Below are 9,690 nucleotides of genomic sequence, written 5' to 3'. Positions count from 1 at the left end.
CCAATCATAAACTGGAACTGCAACTTCACTTTTTTCATTCCCCACCACCACACCAGAATTGACATGTGTTGTGGGAGTTGATTTTTTGACGCAATCCACTAAATCAGACATTGAAGAAACAAAAGTGTTTCTGAATGTTTTTTTAAAAAGTCCAAAGGCCCAATCGCAGGCAAACTTCTTGGTATGGCCTACTGGCATGAACGATAAACAAATTTTTTTGTTTTTGTGTTGACATATCCTCCATGCCAAATATCCCATTAGGATGTTGTTCTTGTTTTGGCCAACACAATTGTCAGCGTGAATGAACATAGTGTCTTCTCCGAAACTGTTGTTTTCGAGGTGGTGGTGAAAAAGACTTACAATCCGGTTTGATCCTTTTGTAGTGCTGACACTTTCTGGAATAAAGCAATGCCAAATATCCCATTAGGACGCTGTTCTTGTTTTGGCCAACACAATTGTCAGCGTGAATGAACATAGTGTCTTCTCCGAAACTGTTGTTTTCGAGGTGGTGGTGAAAAAGACTTACAATCCGGTTTGATCCTTTTGTAGTGCTGACACTTTCTGGAATAAAGTAATGCCAAATATCCCATTAGGACGCTGTTCTTGTTTTGGCCAACACAATTGTCAGCGTGAATGAACATAGTGTCTTCTCCGAAACTGTTGTTTTCGAGGTGGTGGTGAAAAAGAGTTACAATCCGGTTTGATCCTTTTGTAGTGCTGACACTTTCTGGAATAAAGTAATGCCAAATATCCCATTAGGACGCTGTTCTTGTTTTGGCCAACACAATTGTCAGCGTGAATGAACATAGTGTCTTTTCCGAAACTGTTGTTTTCGAGGTGGTGGTGAAAAAGAGTTACAATCCGGTTTGACCCTTTTGTAGTGCTGACACTTTCTGGAATAAAGTAATGCCAAATATCCCATTAGGACGCTGTTCTTGTTTTGGCCAACACAATTGTCAGCGTGAATGAACATAGTGTCTTCTCCGAAACTGTTGTTTTCGAGGTGGTGGTGAAAAAGAGTTACAATCCGGTTTGATCCTTTTGTAGTGCTGACACTTTCTGGAATAAAGTAATGCCAAATATCCCATTAGGACGCTGTTCTTGTTTTGGCCAACACAATTGTCAGCGTGAATGAACATAGTGTCTTCTCCGAAACTGTTGTTTTCGAGGTGGTGGTGAAAAAGAGTTACAATCCGGTTTGATCCTTTTGTAGTGCTGACACTTTCTGGAATAAAGTAATGCCAAATATCCCATTAGGACGCTGTTCTTGTTTTGGCCAACACAATTGTCAGCGTGAATGAACATAGTGTCTTCTCCGAAACTGTTGTTTTCGAGGTGGTGGTGAAAAAGACTTACAATCCGGTTTGATCCTTTTGTAGTGCTGACACTTTCTGGAATAAAGTAATTAGTTTGCTTATTTGTGGTCTCGCACATCACGCCACATATGCCTACTTTAAATGGGACTAGAAAATAAATAGGCCCAGGCTGCAGAGGGTTACTTGGTATGTGAATCTGCTGAGCCATATCAAAACTGTAGTGCTCAGCAGACTTGTCTTGGTTTTGAAACTTTATTCTTGTTTCTTGGATAGTTTCATTATAAAACTTTCGTTCTTTGGAAACAGCCTGCAGGTGGGTTCTCATCATCTCAATCTTTTCTATTTTTTTTCTTCCGGCACCAAGGCCATTTTTGGTCCAGAAGAATAATGTTTTTGGCATATGGCACATAGATCAATCCTTGGTTTCATGACTACAATATCAGGGCATATGTCCCTCCATATATTACTAAAAACTCTAGAATGGACAGGTTTCTGGGTTATCTCATTGGTAAATGAAGCTTTATAAGTTTCATAGATTTTAACTTTCGAGTCACTAGAAGGGAGTAATTTTATCATTTTATTTATTGTATACGGTTAACACCATTTTTACATTACATGATAAATTTACAGTTTTGATTTAGATGGCTAACAATACAGGCATCTAATTAAATGTATAGTTCTAATATATAATACACAGACAACCTGCAGTTATAATATCCGTAGCTGCAAACATTACAACAGGCACTAATATTCATGTTTATATCAGGTTACCTCCGCCCTTATTACTATTAAATACATAAGATACACTCTTATAGACAAAACACAAATTAATTAACAGACCATGCAATTGATTTAAATAAATAATTAAAAAGACGTACAACTTGTGCTAAATCATTACAAGTATTAAGAAACCTTATTATTATATTATAAATATATACAGAAATGGTTCTAAACAACAGGCAAGTTTAGTGTGGTGTTATACACTGTGCTGCTTCTGCCTGGCAACATGATTGCATGCTGCTCAGCATAATTCTGCAAAAACTTGACAACAAACTCTGTGTCAGAAAAAAATGTAACCTTGTGGTTTATTTTTCCTGTGTTTCCATGGTTTTTAGAGATTAATCCAGTATTATTGTACATTTTGGTGAGACGTTTCAGCCTTTTAATTTTGATCTGATGACCAAACATGTATGTATTTTTACAAACTGCTCTACCCTTTAGAAGATAATTGGTGAGAGCATTTTTTCTTTCAGTCTGTATTTTTTTGGAGCGGGAAGTTAATTCAGAATCTGATGTTAAACGGCGAAGTTGGCCTAATATGATTTGGTCCAACGTGTTAACATTGTCATGATAATGATCTATCTCTGCGCATTTTAGTACATCACAAACGCGACCAGTATTTTTGCGTTTTCTTGCCTTCGTATTTAGTAACACATCACTGCATTCACTCGGTTCACTACCACTACCACAAAATAGGCTGAAAATCAAAAATGTGTATTTTATCCATTATTTGCCTACTGGGACCCCATAGAGCTTTAAACTAACCCAACTTTTAATGTAGGAACTAAAGAAAACTGAATAAAATAACATTGCAGAACACTCTACAAAAGTGAGAAAACACCGGAAAGTGGGTCTCACGTAAAACTATTAATTTTGTGTATTTTTCTAATACAAATCAAAACTAAAAATTAAAAAACAAACTAAACTTAAATGCAATTAATGTTTAAAAACAGTACAAATATAAACTGTGTGATATACATCAAATGTGATAAAAATTAACATTAAAACAAACAAAACATTTTAAAATTCACTATGAAATATTTGAATTTTATATTTTAAAATATTTATGATTAAGAAGAAACAATTTAGGGTAGACCGGGGGAATGCCGCCACGTTACGGGTTTTGATTTTCTACATCTAATTTTTATTGTATTTTGCATTACTAAAAATACGAAAGTGTACTCCCTTGATGTTATATTTATTTATATGTAATTGTTATTTTATCTGTAACCTAAAACTGTAAAAAATATTTTTATGCACCCTTGCATGGTGGCGGAATTACCCCGGGTTATCTTTTGGGATTTTTGTTCTCTTATACATTACCTAAAAACCAGTTTTTTTAGTAAAAATGGTAACTTTTAAAATTGATATAACTTCAGAAACATTCAACCATTTTTAATGATTTTGGTTTCATATATAGGTAATAGCAAATACAAAATATTCATGTATTTTTATAGCTTTATTAGATTGAGAAATATGTATAAATTAGGAAAATTTCTTTTCCAAAAACAAATTATACTAACTATATTTACAATTCTTTTTACAGTTAAGTATCTACCCAATATGTTTAAAAATACATGAAATTGTGCCTAATGCTACTGTAGTGGTGTAGAAAAATTTCATCCATTTATCTCCAACCGTTCTCTTGTAATATCCAGTTTTCTCCCTAAAAACAACGGAAAATTCAATTCACGGATAATCACAGTCAAAGTATAATAACATGTTTACTTCATGATTCTGGCTTTTACAATAAACTTATGAAGCACAATGATAATGAACAGTGATTTAGTACCTATTAGGCACTTCCCTATATCAATGTTTGTATATTTTATGCATTTTAAATTTTTAAGTGTTTTTTAGACAAATATTTACATAGCCTATCGCAACGACAAAATATAAATTATACTTACTTTTAAAACTCTCCTGCTCCATATGATGTGCCTTCTCTTTCAAGTCTCCTTTCTTCTTCTCTCATCACTGCTAGCCTTCTCTTCCTTTTGTAGTCTTGGTACTTTTCACATTTCCTTTTTTCTGCGATGTGCAGTCTGACAGCGTCAAAACGTTTGGCGATTTTAGCGCTGTTTGCACCTGGGCTGGTTTCCAAGTCCACTAGTCCTTAGGGTGTCATTTACGGTTTTCAAATACTCAGTATTGTAGGTGCAAATTCCTTCGCTGATTGTAAGGAGCAGAGTACTTTTGAAAACAAACGTAGTTTTTGGGCATTTTGACCATAACACGCCGTGAAGGGCCTCATTTGCGTTTTGTGTTTTGCCATCAACGCATCAAGACAGCAAAGTTATCGAGCCAAGTCTTTGGTATATCGGCATAATTTTGGCTACTACATCTTCTTTAAGAGGAGTTTTGATTTCTTGAGCGTGTGGTGGTGGGGTTTCTTTTCTTGCAATCGCCTTTTGGACATTGACTGTGCCGTGGTTTTTTTGTCGGTTGACATGCAGTGACCTAGAGTTGCTAAAACTGCTTCTTTCACGTTTTCTACACTTCCAATGTTGTTCTGGATAGCGTTACGATAATAAGCAGTAAGCTTTGTTATCGGCGTGTCTTTTAGGCTTCCATGCGACTTCCCGCCCAATTTGCTTTCAGAGTTTTGTAGGACTGAACGACTTTTCGCAGTGCTGTGCCTAATCTTTTGGCCACATGATTTACGCAGTCAATTTTTTCGATTTCCACATCATTACCGTACGGTTTCACTGAGTTCAAGTGGACAAGTGATTTTGCGTCTCCGTCCGATATGAGGGTTTTGTACTTAAAGCCGTAATCAAGTGACCGAGACCATATTCTTTCGGCTGCGACGACGTCCATTGCAAGTGAAGAACCATCATAGTTTTTTTCACATTGCGGCTTGTGCTTTTTCATCCACTCTTCTAGAGTGATAGGCCTGTCCTTTAGTTTGTTACTCATTACATCACAGCTTCGACAATATTTTGACAGTACTTCAAGGTCAATAATAATACCGGTGTTCATCTCGATGCAACATCCTACTCCATATTTGCTGGTAAACCCCCTTTTGTGCCAGCTGCCATCAAAGCTTACAGTGAGTTCGATTGGTTTATCTGGGTCAGCGACATCATCCGTTAGCAAAGAATTTGCGTTGCGCACTTCACACCGAGCGAGTTCTAGATTTCGCTGAACATTGCGTGTCACTGCGGATAACAAAGCTTTCTTGTGAGAGCTATACGCCTTACTTTCCATGGGTTTCATGTTCATATGCATTGAAAATATCTCCAAAGGCCTCAGGCCTTTACCCATGGAAGAAAAAGCATGAACCATCCTTCGGTTTATGTGGAACGATCGGTCCTTTGGTTTCTCAGTTTCAGCCGTCTGTTGTATTCGGGTTAACCCTTTGAAGCACGTTTTACAAAAAATGAATATTTTAGTGATTTTATATTGTTTCCCTATAGAAATAACCTTTGTAAGTACAGTACATTTATTTTTAGATTTTGTCACTCATAATTTATATTTATTTTTGAGGTGGTTTCACTGCATAACCACTATGCAAGTACGGTCTTTGGGTGTATGCAAATAAAATTAAATTTTCTCCACCAACTTTTTTATTTAATACAATCAATAAATGACTATTCTAACAATCCAAAACTGATTGTGTTGATAATGTTATTATTACTTCATATGTGGACACTTTTTATTTATTCCTTTCGGTGATAGGCTCGGAAACAATTCTTTTAGTTCACTCAAACAAAGGGCAACACCACACGTTTCACATACCCATTTCGACCGATGAACTTCTTCTTTGCTGGAGCATTGAGCACAACGTCGAGACGTTTCCTCTTACTGGCATGTGTGCATTTTCCGTAAAAACGAAGTTCTTTGTGGAACCTTTGGTTTGTAGTTGTTGATTGGAGTTGAAGAACTTCGTCTTCCTCTAGTTTCTCCACGAGGTACTCCCAGAAGGGCTTTTGACACGCTTCTCCTAAACTCTTTTAGTGTCAGTGGTTTTCCCCCTGGGATAGCATTGAAAATATGATAAAAGAGTTTACTATGGTTGTGTCCAGAAAGTGCCAGAAGATTCTGTGCCACCCACTTTTTGGACTTGCGATCTATTGAGTAGGTAGATTTTCAACATGTCCTGCCTTATCGACATAGCCCATGTGAGCATTGTAGTCCTTTACTAATATAGGGCATGGAACAGCTAACAATTTCACCGTTTGCCTGTTTTCTGTTTACAGTTGTCACTTTCGTTAGGATTGTGGTAATTAGAAAGAAAGTAGATACCTCTCTTGTCTTTCCATTCGACAGCTACAATTCCAGTCATAGTTGACATGAAGTCATGTTCTCTTTGATTCATATGTTTTCCCTTCAGGCAAACACTCTTTTGGAAAAAATTGTCTGTCAGCTCTTGTTTGTACCACAAGCTTGAATATTGTTTTTCTGTAAGTAAATCATTAGATTGACTGAGCTAAAAAAATTGTCACAATATATTACATAATTCTTATTTTACTAATTCTTCAGTGAGTTCTGTTACTACCCTTTGCCCAAGATTCTTTTCAACTATTCCAGCCCTTTTTACCTTCGTAGATTTGAAATTGGCTGATAAAGCCTTTTTTCATCAGCCCTCACCCAAACTTTGTACCCACGTTTGGTTGGCTTATCTGGCATATATTGCTTGATTCCACTCCGACCTTTGAATGGAATCATGCTCTCATCAATTGATTGAAATCGAGATGGAGCATAGCATGCTTTGTAGGTTTCTTGAAGCTTGTTAGGAGAGGCCTGATCTTATATAGTTTGTCATAATTAGGAGAATCTCGTTCGGGCATGTCATTATTATTGTTTATATGTAAAATTTGTTAAAAGCCAGCCAAATCTGTTCACAGAGACAATGTATGAAGATATGTAGTCATCTCTCAAATCTGCCTCTGAAGACCAGTAAATCACGGTAGGAGGGAAGTTTTTTTTATTCCCATTAGGATATTTAGGCCTAGAAACACTTTCATTTCTTTCCTTGTTGTTGGAAATCTGATAACGCCCCCCACCTATTTGGTAGCGTAAACATTGGTTTCAAACACAAGTTTGTCAACTAGATCGTCGGGAAAAAGAGCTGAAAACACATCAACTGGGGTTGAAGCGTCAATTAGGGGACCTGTGCGTTCATTGAAATCATACGACTTATTGGGTGAGTAGTACTTTTTGATACCACGTAACACTATCTTTGTAAAGTCTGTTAGCCAAAGGCTCAGAGTCCTCATCAAATTGAACGTCCATAGGCTGATTTTGAACGTCCAAGACTGCATTACCTTCGGGAATGCCAGGCTCTACCACCCCCCTCTGCACTATGATTATCTTGAAAGTCATTTTCATTAATAATTAAAATCGGGATTTCATTACCTTCAGCTGTTTGGGCTAGGTCCAAATAATCTACCTCTAAGATTCCATTTTCTGCAACTGTGTATATTCCTTCAGCAACATCCGGGTATAACTTGATCTTCGTCGTCCTCTGATTCAGGGTCAGATGGGATGTCTTCAGTTTCCGCCAGCCAAGCCTCTATGGATTTGTTCTCCATGGTTATAGTACCCCCTGAAATCAAATAAGCAGTTGTAAAAAATGTAATAAGTAGTTTTTATATAGTAAAAATAACAATATAAAACAGGTTTAGCAACTGGTACGTAGTATAAACGACGGCCGACCCCAAATGCATGGTGGTCATGTGGTGAAACCACCACAATAACGCCTAATATTTATTCGCCTGGCATCTCAAATCTAATTATTATAGTTTATATGTATATATTTAAGTACATTTATACTGAAAATATATGTTTGTACTTACCAAAAGTGATCAAAGCACAAAAGAAATACAAATATGTCACACTCAGTCAAGGCATGGACTCTTCTTTCACCCAGTCGTGGCAAACAACGCTCCTGCCGGGATTTTGGGCGAATCTAGTGGAGCGGTTACGTAATTTGCCGCTAGAATGCGTCCTAAATCACTTCTGGAAGGTGGTTTCGTATATGCACCACTATGCGGGAAAGGAAATAGAAATAAAAACATAGGTGGTTTCACTATGATGCCACTGTGCTTCAAAGGGTTAAAGTGTCAAATCGATCACTAAACTCGCACTCGGAACAAGTCACTGAGTATGAAATGGCATACCCATTGATATACAGTTTAGTTTCAATTGCCACTTGGCCAACAGATTTGCATTGAGGGCAGGCTAACCTACCAAGAAACTGCTTTAATGTTTTGGGATCAACTAAGATGTAAGTTGTAGCATTATTATCTACTTCTACTACACTATTGTAACTACTAAATAAAGCAAAGTCAGTTTTTTTAGTAACTGGTCCATCTTCATCACTAGTACCTTCATTTGTTTCTGTATTGGGAACAGGTTCACTCACACTACACCCTAGGCCTAGGCCTAGGTCTAAGGTATCACCAGAATTCACACTCTTCCATGTCTCTAAAATGTTCTTTGCATTTCTTTGACTGAGAGAAAGCCTCTTCTTACTTTTTCTACCCATTTCACTAAGTAAAAGCAAATAAAAACTATTATTTTTACTTATAGAAGCACCGTTGAACAACAAAATGAAACAATTACAAAGCAGACAGCAGACTAATGTTTATATTTTTGACAGATGGAGAAAACAAAGAACATTGTTGCTATTGGTCTGTCATAGACCTCTAAAACTAAAGACAGAATGTTTTTAGAATTAATGTAGCACTATATAACGTACAAATGAAAAATACAAAGCCTACAGGCTTTATTGCAAACAAGACAGACGCGACGCGCTAGCCTCACACAATAATGTGAATTCAACGCTTGCAGCGCTTGAGAAAAATACAGATTACACACCCAAATATGTATTTATTTGGCATTATTAGGGTGTTTTCTTGTTTAGAATTAAATTTTCTATAACATAAAAGAAAAAAATGTTGTAAAATAATTCTGTTTTTGGGTGCTGAATTCCCTTGAATTTATATATGATCAGAATTTTGTACAAAGATATTATATAGTATGGGCCTTATGGTCATAAGGTTTCCCTTCAGCAATAGATTTCTGGTATTTACACCAAGATTCGCTACCTTTAGGGCACAGGCCATGTGATGGAGACTCATTAGAAGACAACAAATGGAAATAAGTTGCCCACACAGCATCTTTCATTTTCTTAAGACTGTCAGTATTCCTAATTATAGCCAGTCTATAGTAGGTTTGTATTTCATCAATAATAACATTCGTCAGTCGCTCTCGGCCACCAATAGATTTACCATCCGATAATTCTTTTTTACCCATTTTGTCTTTGAGTTTCCTCAATCTAGTCCCCATCCTTTTTCTAACATGAGAAACACATTCTAATTTTTCTGGAATACATTCATCACCATAGGGCTTTTCTTTCAATATAGATTTCATTGTTCTTAGGTGTCGAGTTTAGTGATCCAATTGATAACCGGTGGTCCAAGGCATCGTCAGCATCTGAATCTCCTCCATCCTCCGATTCTGCTGCTTGTTCGTTGGTAATGGCAAACAGGTCCTCTATTTCATTATCCCCCAGTGAAGTATGCTTTGCTTCTATTGACATCCTAAAATGAGACAAATAAATAATCATATTTACTTACTGTACGTC

The sequence above is a fragment of the Homalodisca vitripennis genome, unplaced genomic scaffold (genome assembly GCF_021130785.1).
Source record: "Homalodisca vitripennis isolate AUS2020 unplaced genomic scaffold, UT_GWSS_2.1 ScUCBcl_205;HRSCAF=1615, whole genome shotgun sequence".
Classification (NCBI taxonomy): Eukaryota; Metazoa; Arthropoda; class Insecta; order Hemiptera; family Cicadellidae; genus Homalodisca; species Homalodisca vitripennis.
Note: the sequence above shows the minus strand (reverse complement) of the source record.